At 40.2% G+C, this 15762-nt stretch overlaps 1 protein-coding gene across 6 annotated transcripts in view; it reads right to left on the reverse strand.

Annotated features, from left to right (window-relative positions):
• RAB27A (RAB27A, member RAS oncogene family) overlaps window positions 1–15762 on the reverse strand; it is a 35572-nt gene that overhangs the window by 14924 nt on the left and 4886 nt on the right. For 2 of the 6 annotated variants that reach the window (XM_072043358.1, XM_027467038.3), the window contains exon 2: window positions 8591–8708. The exons of 1 other annotated variant lie outside the window; for it this stretch is intronic. The gene's annotated coding sequence lies outside the window, so the exon portion shown is untranslated. Of the gene's footprint in view, window positions 1–947; window positions 1229–8590; window positions 8709–11495; window positions 11643–15762 lie in introns of those variants that run through there. 3 more of the 6 variants (XM_027467041.3, XM_027467040.3, XM_072043357.1) reach the window with 3 other exon arrangements.

A 15762-nucleotide genomic window follows, 5' to 3' on the forward strand; every position in this document is an offset into this window, starting at 1 on the left:
GAGCAAGAACACTATTCTGTATTGGACTACTCAAATAAAATCCATTTACTTAACTGTAACCTCTCTTTCCTCACACAGCAAGTGAAATAACTACACAACTCAGATGTCACCCCAGTATCCCAGATCTGCAGTCCAGCCAGCCATAAAGCTAACGACGAACATGATGGACATACCACATACTCATAAACAGACAAACTAATTAGGATTGAACAAAAAGAAAATGTAGATAAGACCTATAACTAATTCATGTTTTCACATACCACAGGAACTCATCACTTTACCCTTTGGGGCACATGCAGCAGACTTGCAAGGGTTACACTTAAATTCTAACAGTGACCAACTTCTACAAGCCACTCTTAGCTTTCAGGTAGACATTAAAGACAAAGACAAGTCATGTCTTGGCCTTGCCTTCTTTGTTTAGGAGGATACAGCCCACACTGGAACAGTGAGCACTTCACTAGGCTGTATCATAGAGGTAGGAGCCAGGCTGCAGCAAAGTCTGCAAGTTCTCCCTGCAATGGAGATCTAGCTGTCCATGGGAGGAGGGAGTATATCCACGGCCTTACAGCCTGGGGATCTATCACAGCAGGCATAGAGTGCAACAGGCACAAAAGTCTGTCTGCTTTAGAGGGCTTCCCAGTATTTATAACCAATGAACTCATATTTGTAAATATACTGTGCAAACATTAATGCAATTTAGAGTTCAGAAATGCTTTGCAATTGAAGGTTTCCCTAAATATGGCTTTATTCTTAAAAAGCAGTTGAGGCTTCATGCTTACCACGAAAAAGTTGGAAGAAGAGTGTGGAAGAATCCCACACAGAAAAGGAAAATACCGCAGGGCTCTCAGCTAACAATGTGTAAATAAAAGCAGAGGGCAATAATGTAGTTGTACAGGTTTCTGCAAGTGCAAGTCAACTTGTACTGGGAAAAAAACAAAGTTTCTCACCTGGGCACTATGCAGATATAAGCTAACTTCAATAGCTGCCTTTTTTTTTTTTTTTATATGTTGCATGACATGTTACAGCAGAAGCACTGGGAAAGGGATCTGGACCTCAAAGGAAGACATGCACTATCCCCGTCGAACTGCGGTCACACTGTAGCAAAGCAATAACCACAATCCTGCCTAGCAGAAGTGAAGCGTGGTGATCGGCCGCACCCTGCTCTAAGGCTTCAGTGGCACCTCAGTGCTTTCAGAACTGGTCACCGTCAGGCACTTGTCAGATCTGCCTTAAAAAAAAGGGACGAGGAGTTAGTCAGCATTCCTACTATGCACAAATGTAATATAAACAAATTAAAACAACAATTTGTATATGCTCAAGCAACTGCTGTGCTGAGGCAAGAGAGTTAATAAATATGCACTTGACACTACTGAAGTATTCTGACTCCGCTTTTTTCCTTAGAAACATACACCACCTGATTTCCTTTAATTTGGCCCAAGTAACACTTTTTGGAACTTCTGTGCAACATAAACTACAGAAAGGAAGTCACCCCTTCCTCTCATAAGCAAGGAGAGGAGATTCAGTCGCTCTGAGCACTCATCTTTTCGTCACTCTCAATTGCTTAACTTGACATTTTCCTTAGCGTTATCTTTACAGGAATTTAGGGAATCGGAGGCTCAATGTATTGCCTCTTTCTTGGAAAGATCTAAGTCATTTTAAGGATACCTAGGATATATATGAGTCTGCAAATATGTGCAAGAAAAAAAAAATGAGCTGCAAAACTTTTGTTTCAAAATGTTGATGTCACATCTGCTGAAAATGTTGATCTCAGCTGAAGATGCTCAGGGCACTTTGCCAGCTGCCAGCATAGCTAGAACTGCAGAATTTTGTGGATCCATGTCCCTTCTGGGAACAAGAGCTTCTGACACCCAAGTTACCTCTTTGAACTCTCATCAGCAGTTGCCTTAAATTTCCAGCAGTGAAGCAAAGGTCTGTACAATTTGAGGAATCATCAGAGTAAAAATATAAAGCAAATATTTCATCGATTTATTTTTCAAACAGTTCCATACTACTTGCTCTTTCCTCAACCATTCAACTGTTCCTCTAATAAATACTTTATGCCATAATGCCTCACAAGGTGATGTACCAGACTTCTTCACTAACTTATGAACAGGAAACGTGAAGCGATGCCCTTCATCCTTCCTTGATGTGGCAATTCTGTCTGCTTTGGGACCCAGCTCATGGCTTATCCACAGCCTAACCTTAGCATTTGTAACCCATCACTACACTGTATCAGCTCTTGAGAGTATCAGGGAATCAGGAATGCCAGTAGTACATACATTTATTTACACATAGTTTGCAACACTTTCAAGTGGCAGGTCCAGCTAAGAGGTGGCAGAAGCATACCCTCTCTCACAGCAACACGACCAGAAATGCAGTTAATATAAACACACTCATAGAGCAGCAAGGACGGAAGGCTTAGAGTGACATGGAACTAAGATTCTTGGTCGAAGGTTTCCAGTCTTATTGTGGCCAAAGATACTGTTTCTGACCTTCAAACAGACTGAGCTAGGTTTTGCAGAATACATTAATTTCTCTAAGCCTCATTACAGCACATCAGCCCAAAACCCCGAGCAAGTCTCCTGCCGGTGAGCTCCCTCTCCACGGACAGGTCAGGCTGTACATGAGCCAGAAACACAGGAGCCACCAGGATTTCACCCACCAAGCTGCTCATACTCACAGAAAGAGTAACTTTGCCCTCCCACCTACCCATTGAACAACACTTCCAGTTCCAGGCAAATAAGGAAAGACTGTACTCCTATTTCTGCCCTCAGAAACAGACACTGAAAGACAAAGGAGAAAATTATAAGGATCACAAAGAATTATAGGAATTCGGCATTTCTTTAAGGAATGGTTGGGTTCTACTGGAGATAAAAACCTTCTGCAGATAGCTAGAATACACATACAACAGGAAAAAGCAGAGGAAAAGGGACAAGAGGTAAAAATCTAACAATTGACAAGAAAGCAATTTAATGTGAACAGTTAGAATATGAATGGAGTGACATCTCAGGAATAAGATGTGCATGTACTCGTGCTAAAGAAAGTATTAGATTTTCTGCTCAGCCAACGTGTATTACAGCCTCCTGAATCATCCACATTAGTCAGGCTAGGTTTTTTGTTTAAGTACATACTCTGTCAACAGCCAGAGGAAAATACTTGCAGCTTCTTTTAAAATACATATATTGTTTTTTCCTCCAGGGCAGGAAAGTTCTCAGCTGTCTCCCACCTTGTTTTGGAGGATAGAAACCTGGAATACAGACAATGTTTCCTCAAAAGGTCAATCTGCCAAGCTCATGAAGAACACAAGATACATGCTGCATCAGAGAAAAACAATCTGGCAAAGATAATTGATCATGACCAGGTCAATTAAGAGCATATGGAGAAGGTTAGGCAACAAATAACCTTAAGATAGATTAGGCACTGTTAGATAAAGGAAAAATTCAGATAAGATATAAATATGACTATAAAACTGCACCATGCTCCTGACAAGATGTGGGCAGCATACAAGAGGGGTGGGGCAGGAAAAAAGCTCACTGCAGAATTTAATCCACCTTTCTCATCCTTCAAATTGAGAAATACCTGCCTCTCTTGGTTTTCTTACAAGATTAACTCTTCCTTGCTAACTCAGGTTTTTGATTGGAAGATGCAACAAAAGTTGTGTGTTTTTTTTTTTTTCCTCAGCTGCTACCTTTAGCAGTACTGCTTTCCTATAATGTGAACTTTCCTTAGTTTTGGTGCAAGTTAACTCGATTTAGTTCAACAATAAACAACAGGGAAACACAGAACACAGGACTTCCTATGTTCTTTTCTGTTTATTCCTCAGGAGGTTAAAAGTTTTCCTATTACTTAGATGACACAGAAATATCCAAAGCCCTGTAAGTTCCTGAGTGAGTCTGCCTACACGTGCCAGATAAAAACAGCTAACCACACAGCATCGTAATCTTCCGGAGCAAGACTGATGTGTCAAATCACGCTTACAGCGATCATGAAAACACCGCCTCATGCTGACAACCTGTTCCTCAGAAAACTTACTGGTTCTCAAAGATATTCACTGAAGAACTAACCATTACCCATTTCTAATGAGCTGGAATGTTTGTATTATCTATGAATACTGGGCCATGACATTAAGAATACTAAGAAATTATTTGTGGAGTTATGGAATCAGAAGGGTTTCTTAAATGGATCTGGCAAAAGGGAGGGGGGAACAAAGTAAGCTTTTAATTACCCAGGAAAAAAATTAGGCAAACTGTCAGTTGAGAAACACCCTGTCTAGTAACTAGAAAGGCTTATTCCTTCTGTCCCTTAATCTAAGATCCGATATGAACAGACCTGAGAACAAGGGGCAGCCAGAGAAGCTAAACAGAGAACTTGTGCATGCAGACTTAGATGGAAAAAAATAACTAGACTCACAAAACTGAGGCTCTTCCAAAATTTAAAAATAAAAATAGAGGTGCTAAGCAGGTGCTAAGCTCACAGGGTCTACCCCAGACCATGCTAGCAACCTCTGCAATGGGGAGACAGCCAGAGCACTGCAGGCTGGCAGCATGACACTTCAAAGAAATAAAGAGATGGATCAATATTCTGCTCATAGCAGATCTAAAAATGGTCCTGAGCCTTTGATTTCTGAGTCTGTAATAGCTACAGTCTTAGAAAAATATTTTCATCTCAGTACTGGATAGGACTTTTTAGTAAACATGTCTGGAAACAATAAGCATGTATGATGCTTCTGTGTTTCATAAATGCTATGAGAAGTTTAGAAATAACTTGCTGAGAATACTCCAGGAATAATTCAACTTGTCCTTTACATAATAAATGCCACTTCTGACTCAAATAGACCCAGGCAGTATTCAACAGGCACTACCCGTTCTCCTCAAGAAGTTACTAGCATGAGACAGCAAAGCAGAAATCTTGACCTGTGAACAGCAGGACACAGTTATTTTGGAGCATGGATGTGGCTCAAAGGTACCACTCAAACTCTTCTAAAAAAGCAAAGCCAGAAATACAGCTGTTTTGTGGCTTGTTTTTTTTGTTGGTGATGGTGGTTGTTTGTTTGGCAGGAATTGAAAAATAAGCCTGCTCTTGCAGCAAGACATCAAATCTTCCCCTTGAAGAGCTCCAGCCACAGCACATACTAACATTGTCCAAGCTTTCTATTGAGGCTCTGCAGCCTGCCAAAATATTCAGACAGTGCTTTGGCAAGATGCTTGCTTCAGTTCGTATCCTAGCAGGGCTCCTTTTCTAGAGCCTCGGGGAAGGGATCATTCAAAACAAGTACCGATTAAGTGGGCTGAACTGCAGAACACAAAGCTTCCATTCAAAAAGCCTGTTGTTTTTCAGCCTCAGTTGCCAACGCTATTTATCTTGCCAGTCTGATCAGAATCCCATATTACAGTGTGAATTTTAGTTAAACCTGGACATACAGCTGGGATTGCTCAGAGAAACAACACAGCGAAACATGATTTCTCACACTAACTCTTGTCATGAAGATATACATAAGCCCTGCAAGGAAAGCAAAAAGAATCACGTCCAATGCCACAGCTTGTCCTTACTCATCATTGCAGTTACTCAGTTATAATATAGAGCTCTATATTATTTTCATACCACAGTGGATTCAGATTGTGCATACTGTTCAGTCAGGAAAGCATGAAACTTTGTGTACTTAAAAAGAATCAGAAAGTCTCAAGCCAACTGATGCTCCCATTTCATGTAGTGATTAGTAATTTCTTACCTTCTACATTATTTGGAACTTCAAAGCTCCAAAATAACAAACAGAACATAAAGGACAAGCAGATTCATGAAAAAGCCTATTCAGCTATGCACTTCTGTCCACAAGTCACAAGAGATTGGAACGATGCAATGCACCGTCCAACAACAGTTCCTAATTTGAAAACACTAAACTAGGTGCTGCTGTTTCATCTTCTGTTAAGACACCAGCTTTGGTTTGAATGCAAACCATTGCACATGTTTTTCTATAGAAGAAAACAAAAATTCAATAACGAGATTCTACTGAAAGCAAATTCAGTAAGTGAAAAAGAAAATAGCACTAATCAATATCAACATCATTGGCTATGATGGAGCTACAATAACATAGAGCAACCCACTCAGTCCCAGCGAACTCCCACCTCACAAAGATGCCCATTCTGCTTCTGTTTAAGCCAACTGTTACAGCATAATGTATTAAAGCTGAGTTTTTATAAAGAATTTTTATTCCTTTAATTTATATATCTCTATTCCTTTGTATTTATTACACAGTGTTTAAACAAAATTCAGAAGCAGGAACTATATTATTTCCTAGTTACAAAGCCAAACAACTTAATGCTTCGTTGGTCTAGTATAAGTTTTTCTCCTTTAAAAGCTACTTCTACTTCCCTTTCACTGAAATTTATTTCCCTCGTTCTGTCAGGAGGCATTCCATGAACACTTTATAAGGTGATTTGAATTCATTCTTTAAGTCTTGTATAGTTTTAGAACTTGACTGTTGGCCTTCTTTTTTCGTATTTTTTGTACAGGAAAAAAAAAATCTACCATTTCTCTTTGATGGCATTTTTTGTTACGTTAAAAAAAGAAAAAAAACTGCTGAATTTGATTCTTAGTTTGTCTTTACCAAGCCTAATTACTCAGGTTGTTTTGCTTAAAACTGCTGTTAAAGGACATGCTGGCAAACATCAGACAGAGAAAAAGCCACTGGGAACATGGGGAGGAAAAGGGGGGTAAGCGTCACATGCTAGAATATTGCTTGGCTCTATACAACAGAATCTCAACATCAAAATTAAGTCTTCAAACAACTTACACTATTAGACTAACTCCTTATAGAAACAACTATCCTAAGATGTGCTGGAAATGGTTTCTATAAGACAAAACATTCAAAACACACCTGTAATGCAATAATTGAAGAGAGTTATTTAACCATAAACTACAATAAAGCATGTATGACAACCAACCCCTCCAGCTCCGCACAGGGAAGAAATAAGAGTAAGCCAGCATCAGTGTTTACAAAAAATCCTTGCTCCCTGTTATTTTATATAAGCTTTTTCATACACTCCAAATGTCTTAATGAAACAGCAAGAAAACCCATTTGTGTAGTTCAATTGATGAATTTGTCACTTTTCTCCCATAAACATAATTCAAGGGTTGATGATTAGGACTAGAAAAATCATTTTAAGATACTCTGTGATAGACATCAATTATAATCTTGGGAATGTCTTGTGACCTTCCCACAGACACGGAGGAAACTCCTGTTTTCTGTTCTCTGAACAACTCCTTGGTTATTCAGAGTCTGCAAAGACTGGAATTTTGGTCCACAATAGGAAAAATACTGACAAACACCTAGACTAAAAAGGACATCTGATTACAAGCTCATGCTTGGAGTGGCAAGGAATGACCTAATCACATGGGCACAAACATCTTGCATTTCTTCCAAAGGAGATACAAAACATAGTAAAAATATCCCATCCCCATATTGCTTTTTATATAATTAAGACTGAAATAATTTACTGTATGATTGAACAAGGAGTGTGAACCAAATGAGTTCTCAGTTCATCTCAGTTGCTTGCTGTCCAATTTCTTTCTTTAAGTAAAAATAACAGCCGGGCAACATACTATTTTTATTCCTTTTATCACCAATACATTCATTACACGTGAGAATAAACATAATGGTGTGCAACCCAGTTAAAAAATGTCACACAAAAGGAACATTTTGTTAAGAATAGTTTATCTATGTATGTTAATGGGATCACAGGAATAAATATGGGAGAGGGAAGGTGGAGTTCAAGTAGTACAATATTTACAAATACTGAGTTCGGTTGTTGTGTATCATGAGATGTTATTTGCACAGTATACTTTACAATCAAAGGTCTAATTCTGTCCTCTGACTACAGAAGGAGTTTGACACAAACGCAGTAGAAAATACAGGGTAACCTTACGGTTATCAAATCGTGGCACTGGTCACTGCATTCTTTTTTTCTTTCAATCTTGTTGATAAACTTACCCAGGTTTGTCTTTAACTTGGACTGATTTCTTTCCCATGTTCCTGCTAACTCGGCTAACCTAGACTGATTCAGTTATGAACTACAGGCAGCTCCTCACTGTACATCATTTGTCCAAGACCAAATCCAAGAAAATTAAAACACTGTAATTTAGGGGTTTTTTTTGCTTATAAGTTTTGACACTATCCCAGTGGGAATGCCCTCCTCTCACTGTACTACGTTCAGGTCCTCTGCCACTAGCACTCCCCAACCCTTCCAGTTAACCTCAATGAGAATGACACGCGCCAAGAACACGTGGCAATTGCCAAAAACAGCCAGCAAAAAGAAATGACAAAAGATGTACTAAATAGCTGCAGTTTTGACACCTAGACCCAACATCTGTGTTTTACATAAATCAGTGTAGTTCACTATTTTAAGTTTACTTATTGCTGGAGAACACAAGGATTCTTCAATGTTGAACCAGGTCTCTCAAAACATTTAAGGCTGTTCACACATTGACATTGTTTCAAAGCTCTTAACACAGTAACACTTGGTATAGGACAACTGTCTGCTCAAAGGAAATAATGTAATAGATCTTAAAATAAAGAAAGAAAACATTTACATACCTAAGCTTAACAACTGCAAAGGATCTGTAGTTTTCCCACAGGTACCTCAGCTCAGAGTTTCCTCATGCAGTCCAGATGTCTTGAATACCATAGTCATGCAAAAAGAGCCGTTTTTCATCTGCAATCAGTATCAGCAGAGCAAGAAAATAAAACCAAAAGAGTGTAGCTTAGAATAATATCTCTCAAATTTGCACTGGCATGCCAAGCTGCCAGCCCTGCACAACCACCCTGCCCACCTAATTACATTCAGCTGCTTGTCATGTGGTCTTGCTGACCGATCAAGTGATCTCTTTTCCTCCCTTTAAAACTAAGCAACATAATTAACAAGTTTTCTCTAAACCAAGTAACAAACCCCGAGCCCTTCCTTAGACTGCAGACCTTCTCTTCATAGGGAAATGGAAGGTGCAGTGCGTTTCACTAGAGATACAAATAAAATACAGCAAACGCGGCAGTTTAATAATAAAACACAGTGAGCACTAAAAGCATGCAAAATCCTGTGGAGAATTTGTCTTGAGCCTGGCTTTATGCCTTTACAGATGACAGAAAAAGGCACCTATAACAAAACCGATGCCAGGGCACCGAGTGGGAGCAGGGCGCAGGCAGCAGCACCCCGGCCCTGTGGGACCCTTGTGCACCCCTGCGGGCCCTGGGAGTGTGATGGCACCAGGGACACTCTGTGGCAACCAAACCTGGGAGCCCCCCTCAACCCTCTGAGATGCACGAACATTTTACTCACTTAACTTCAAGGAAATAAAATTTGTGATTTAACTTGTAAACCACCTCTTCCTCCACAATGAGCCCATTCATCAGGGCCTGTTAACACAGGCCCCAGCAGGCCGGATCCACGTGCCCAGGCCACGCCGTGGCACTGGCGCCAGCACCAAGGCGCTCCTGGCCGGCGCTCCCTGCCCTGGGTCCCCGGGATGGGAGAGGAGCTGTGGGCTGCTGCCACCAGCACAAGGTCTCGTCCCCTCTCTCAAACACTCCTGAGGTTACAGATACTGAAAGATGTGGACCAAGCAAGTGATGAGTGAGATTTAACAGATGGGTTACCTTGCACAGCGCCTTCTTGTCTCAGTTTGTTTCTCACAGTGTTTCAAGTAAGAAAGGAAATTAAGGTTTGTAAGACTACTCTCCAGCCTTGTCACTTCAGAAGTGCTACAGAAAGCTGGCTGCAAAATTTAGCATATCCTTGATGCATTCATCCACCAGTAACAAAGACAACTCCAGAAGCTTCCTAATTCACTTGCTGCAGTGCTCAACAATCTCACCTCCTTTCCTGTAAATCAAGGCAATGATCATTGCCCTTTTCCTTAGGGAACACGGAAGTTTTGTTATGCTGAGATGGCAAATAATTAACTGCAGCAGAACATTTTTCATGCCCTGCCTTAGTATTTTTCCAGATTTAACTAAAATCCATTTCTTGGGCATTTTGTTACGGGCGACAATCTTTAAAAGTCTAACCATTCTTGGCTCACTCCAACCTTCAACAAATTTCACCTCAGCTTCAGGAGAAGACAGAAGTCCTTTTTTTTGCTCCCACACGCAATAACAAAGTGGGCACTCAATTTTTGGCAAAGTGAACTTTTTTTGTCTTTAACTGCTTTCCTGATCAATACCAGCACATTAGCTTACAGTGAAGAAATACTTAGACCACAAGTGCTGAGAATGTCTGGTAACTGCTCGGGAGGGCAGAAGGAGGAACAGGATAAGAAGTGTTGACAAAGCGACCAAGCAACAGCTCTGCTGTGTTGCAAACAGCCCCGCAGAGCAGCTACACATGCTGAACGCCAACTGCCTGCCTGGAAGCCTCAACCAGCAACATTAAAGGAGTTCAAGCTGTTCAACACAGAAACATTTTTGCCATCTGTAAGAGGAGAGTAATTCATAAATAATTTCCAAACCTCATCATTTCTGTTCAGAAATGAATGAGGCTGCTTAACTTTCTTCTTACCAACCTGGTATGAAGAACACCAATTCCCACTCTCCCTCTCCAGAAAGCTTTTATTCACAGCAGTAAGACTTCAATAGAAAGACATAGTTGAAATTAAAATTATTTTCTCTAAGTGAAGTTATATTGATTTCAAGCTGCAGAGTTGGCACCCGCTGTTTTGGTCCTAATTTACAAACTAGGACATCAAAGTTTGGTTACTTAAAGCCTCTGCTTTTAAACAAACACATTTGCAGGGTGTCAGCAAATGCTGCACAAACAGCTGAGCCACCCCTTCTGCGGTGGCAGGAAGAGCGTGCAAACGGTGTGGTAGCAGCTGGAACAGGAACCACTGCAGCCAGCCCAAGGTGAGCCTTCCTCTCGCTGGTATCTGAAGCTCGGGGGTTTATGAGACTGGACATTTTACAACTACGTGTAAGGGATCAAATCTACATCAGTAAAGTCCTGCAACCCTGAAAAGCAGTTTTGAAGCTAGAGCTCTAAAGACGAATGACCAGTTATTCAGTTGTTAAATCTGTTCGGTGTTGGGGTTTTTCTGAAGAATTTTTATGAACAGGTTACAACCTGTATGAAAAAGATGATCTGAATGCTTGGAATTCATGGCCTTCTTGTAAAACTGATCTATGCCACGTAAGTCTAGGAACTCAGGAGGAAGCTTAAGGACAGTCAAACACATTTGGACAGCACATAGCATTCTTCATCCCAAGCTTCAGAAAGTTTGCCTTCATATATTTTACACTCCTAAGAAAATCTGAAAGTGCCCAAGCCATCCCACAGCAGACACTTCCCCAAGAAGAAACTGCTAGGTTGTTACCTGTCTGACAGAGGTTCCCACAGGAACCTGGACATCCACCACTGGAGACAGAAATAGGGGCCAAAGGATCGAGCAACAGGCCACCTCACTTAATGCTACAGACAATTCTCCATTTCCAAAGCCGAAAGCTATGAACTTGCCTCACAGCAGAGTCAGCTGCCCCAGCCTCCGATGACCCAGTTCTGCTGGGGTCTGTTCTTCAGCACTATGACCAGTTATGGCTTTTTCCAGCACAGACAAGAATCTCAGCTTGTCTTTACCAACAGCCACAGCAGAGTCTTCACGTAACAGACTGTGGAATGAAAAACAACCAGCCGGTAGCCCAGGGTAACATCATTCATTAGCATCCACAAATCTTAGCTGTGCCACAAAACCTCTACTGGCAATCAAAGGGGAAACTTAAAAAAATGCAAAAGGAGGGTAAAGAGCCACTGGGACACACTGCCTATGAATTGACTGACATACATGCTGGCAAACCTCAAGAAGAGACTGATCAGGTGCTAACAGCAATTATTTCAAGTGAGACAAATAAAGTCCAAAATGAAAAGGGGCAGGGGGGAGGAGGTAAATAGGAAAAATACTTATTGGTAAGGGCAGATTCCTACAACTGTAAAACAGAATTACAGTTGTTTCCTTAGAGGAAGTCAGCATCTCAAGAAAAGACACTGGAAAAAGTTAGTTGAGCTCACAGGATGAGCTGCAGTGGGAAACAGACCATCTGTCACTCGAATCAGCTTGCCACTTGCTGCCACAGCAGTCCGTAAGTGCAACAACATGCCAATATCCCAAGACAGAACTAAACAGACCTGAAAGGAGGGGAGAAAATCCTTTATGTTGAACAGCAATTCCTCTCCTCACAGCAAGAACCCACCAAGAAAAAAAAAAAGGCAAACCATACTCAGATGATCAACTTTCACATCAGAAATGTAGCAGCTGAACTCTGCCAGCATCAAATCACAAAATACTCCTTCTGCAATTAAAATGAAAGTAGGTCAGGCAGTCCCTTCTGCTACCCAAAAGGCACATCTGTTAAATATTTTGTAATACCGATTCGAAGTAAAACACTTCTGTTCTTTTGGTTCACATGTGAGCCAATTTAGGCAGTTACTAATGATTGTGATTGAACCTTCTTTCGGCAATGCAAGAGATAAACTATCAGTTAAAGTATCAATGTTTAAGGTCAGTAACTTTTTTAACAAGTAACAGCTTCTTAAAAATATTCTCCAAATGCAATTCCGGGTGAGTAACTTCCAAGGCTTACAAGATACTCTTCAGGAATAAAGCGAATGTCACACTAAAATAATAGATAGAGGCATCAATTTTGTTTTCATGGAACAGCTCACTGCCCGAAGACATGAATCTTTCCCAGCAACTGGGCACTCAAAATCAGCACTTCGGAAAACCTCACACCAAGCTCTGCCATCTTTTTCACAGGAAAAACACTGAAAGTGTACTTCCAGAAAGCAAATCTGCTTACATTTGAAGAACAGATTAATATCTCAGAAGAGACTATTAAAATTATCCCAAACTAGTGGATCTAATCATTTGTCATTTCTGTTGAACTACAAATTTACTGTCTCCACTTTCTATTAACATAATTATAGTCACAACTTATCCTGAGACAAAGCCAAGAGTGTAGGTGCTTGCTCTAGATCTGAATGAAAAGAGAAATGCAAAATTATTTTTTTTAATTCTTGAATCACGTTCTTACTTCCCAATCAAGTTCTGAAATATTAGGAAGAACACAGCATCTATGTACAAAGTGCTAAGACACCAAGAAAGAGCAAATACAAAGTTCTGAATTTAAAACAGCAATAAAATTTAATAGTTATTTGCAAGAACAAACATTATTTTTGGACTGAGCAAACCTGATCCTTTTGCATGCAATAAGTGATATTCTTTGCAACATTCACACCATTCGAATTACATCAGCTTAAAAGAGGAATATTTAATCTAAAGATGGAAGAAATATTACACACGCTCTTCTGAAGGGAGATTTATTTTGGTTCCTCGTGTCATAAATACTTAGGAAGTGAGGGCCTGATTTCATGAAGAAAGCACCTAGGACAGTAACGTATGCAGACAAAAGCAGCCCTGCATTTTGGTATGCAGCTGTAACTGCACAGTAATAATCTGGTATCTCTATGTTCAGCTTGAAGAGCTACAAATCGCATTTGAGATCAATGATCTTTATCTACATATCAACGGGGCTGATGACTAAGTGTATTAATTAAAAAATGTAGTAGCTTTACAGGAAGCTGTCGTACCAATGGAAATGAACATGCACTACAGCTTCCTTGAAAGGATTTTCAGTGTTTCACAGTCTTATAATATTAATACAATTTTGAAAGCTGCTTTGATGTTTTTACATGTTGACACTTAACCCATATGCATTTGTTCTTTGCACTGCCTGATCCAGTTTGTCATCGCCAAGACAATAACACTGCTTTTTAAGATGGATCTCAATAGAATCCCGATTTGGACAGAAATGGGTTTTCTTTCCAGCTCTACACCCCATTCACATCTTTTGTAAGTCTATTTAACATGACAAGTGGTCTTCATTCTCCCCATAAGATGACAACAGTGTCTTTTCCACTTTAAATTAGCTCTCAGGAAGAACAGTTGAATGGCTTAGCTAATGCCTGCCTGCAGAACTGTTTCTCCCACCATAAATGCAGTGCTCGCTCACCTGAAGCACACTCAGTAGAACTAGTTAGCTACCTATGAATAGTTCCATCCACAGACAGGCTGGTCTGGGCAAAAATGTCAAGTCTGCCTACGTGATGTACACACTTCTGCAATCAGTCTGCCTAGCTAGAAATTGTTAGGCAAGCCCAGCTTAGCACCTACCACCTTTTCTCCTGTCAAGATAACATCTACTGAACATAATTAGCTGAGAAGCATTTGTTAAACTCATTTTGGCATTCTTTCAGAGTACAGAGTAACTTTGAACTACTTGTTTGATAAATATAGCTTTATATTCTATATATGCATAATAGAATACATATTCTGCATTATGCATATATATTCTCTATATGCATAAATTCCGAACTACAGAAAAATATTCCATTTGTCCTGTATCGTTTGACCTTTCATGCAATAAAGCATATGAAACCTCACGAGACACCCATAATGCTATTATTCTCCCCTATCATTTCTTAAACCATGAAGGTCATTAATATTAGAGCTCTTTCATTTCCACATTTATTCAGTGACTCCCTAAATTAAGTATGACTGACCTGACTGGTTAATCCAGAGTGTGCTAGAGGAATTGGTGGGTTTGTACAGGTAGTGATGCTGGTGTACACTGCCAAATTGGGACGTTCAGTTCAATTTGCTCTATTCTACTCCTTCTGCGACTTCCATTAAGAAAAAATGTTACTGCTCCCATTCCTCAAGATCACTCAGGATGCTAGACTGAAGAGAAATTCCGTAAGTTTCAGTATGTCACACTGGAAATTGTGTGTGCAATAAGGATTTCTTGAAGCAAAGCTCCAAATTTACAATGCAAAAAACAAAGCTGAAATGAGAACATGCCTCTTAGCCTACAGAAATAAAGCCTATTAGACATAAATTGAGTTTCTCTGTCCCTCTGTCATTTCTGCCTTCCTCCCCAGCATTTGGGCCTGGGGATCAGTTTCCGTACTCCTTCACAGAGGGGCAAGAAGCCACAGCGAGATGAAGTCCTACACATTTTGTGAAAAATTGGTAGTTGGATCAAGGCAAGAGCCAGATGCATGCCTCTTCTGAAGAGCTGGCAGTTACCATTTTTAGGTTGTAAGAGCGTCCCACTGCCTGGCCACGCTGTACACGCATTGCCCCAGACTAGCCACAGCTCGTGCTGCCACACACTGACATCTGAAAACTGAGAATCCTGCAATTTTACCACACCTTTCCTTCCATTTTGGAATTAAAGGCATTGTCTATTTAAAAGCAAATCAAATGTAAGCACATCTATTAGTAGAAATAAAACAGCTAATAGAATAAAATCTGGCTGAGTTTACTTGCATTAACCATTCAAGCTTCTTTTTTTTTCCCCTTTTGAAGTCTACCAAAATGCATACTTCAACTTTTGCAGCAAGCTCTTTTCGTAGATCTTCCAAAGTCAGCTCTTCAGCTTCTCCTAACAAATATCAGGGTCTCAGGCCCCATCCTGTGCACTACATGCTGTATCCAAACTGACAATTCAAAAAATTATCAAATAAAGATTCGTAGTCACCTCTTCTATATCATAGCTAAATAAACAATAACCCTACTTTAGCAAGTCAAACTTAGGGCTACATTTACCCAATCTAAAAATAATTATAAAAGGCTTGCTATCAAATTCAAACGCAACTCCCACAACTGCTTGCTTTGAGTGATGCTCTGAAGTTTTCAAAATGCAGCACGCTACGTTTTAGTCATGCG

This window comes from Anas platyrhynchos, chromosome 11 (genome assembly GCF_047663525.1).
Source record: "Anas platyrhynchos isolate ZD024472 breed Pekin duck chromosome 11, IASCAAS_PekinDuck_T2T, whole genome shotgun sequence".
Taxonomy (NCBI): domain Eukaryota; kingdom Metazoa; phylum Chordata; class Aves; order Anseriformes; family Anatidae; genus Anas; species Anas platyrhynchos.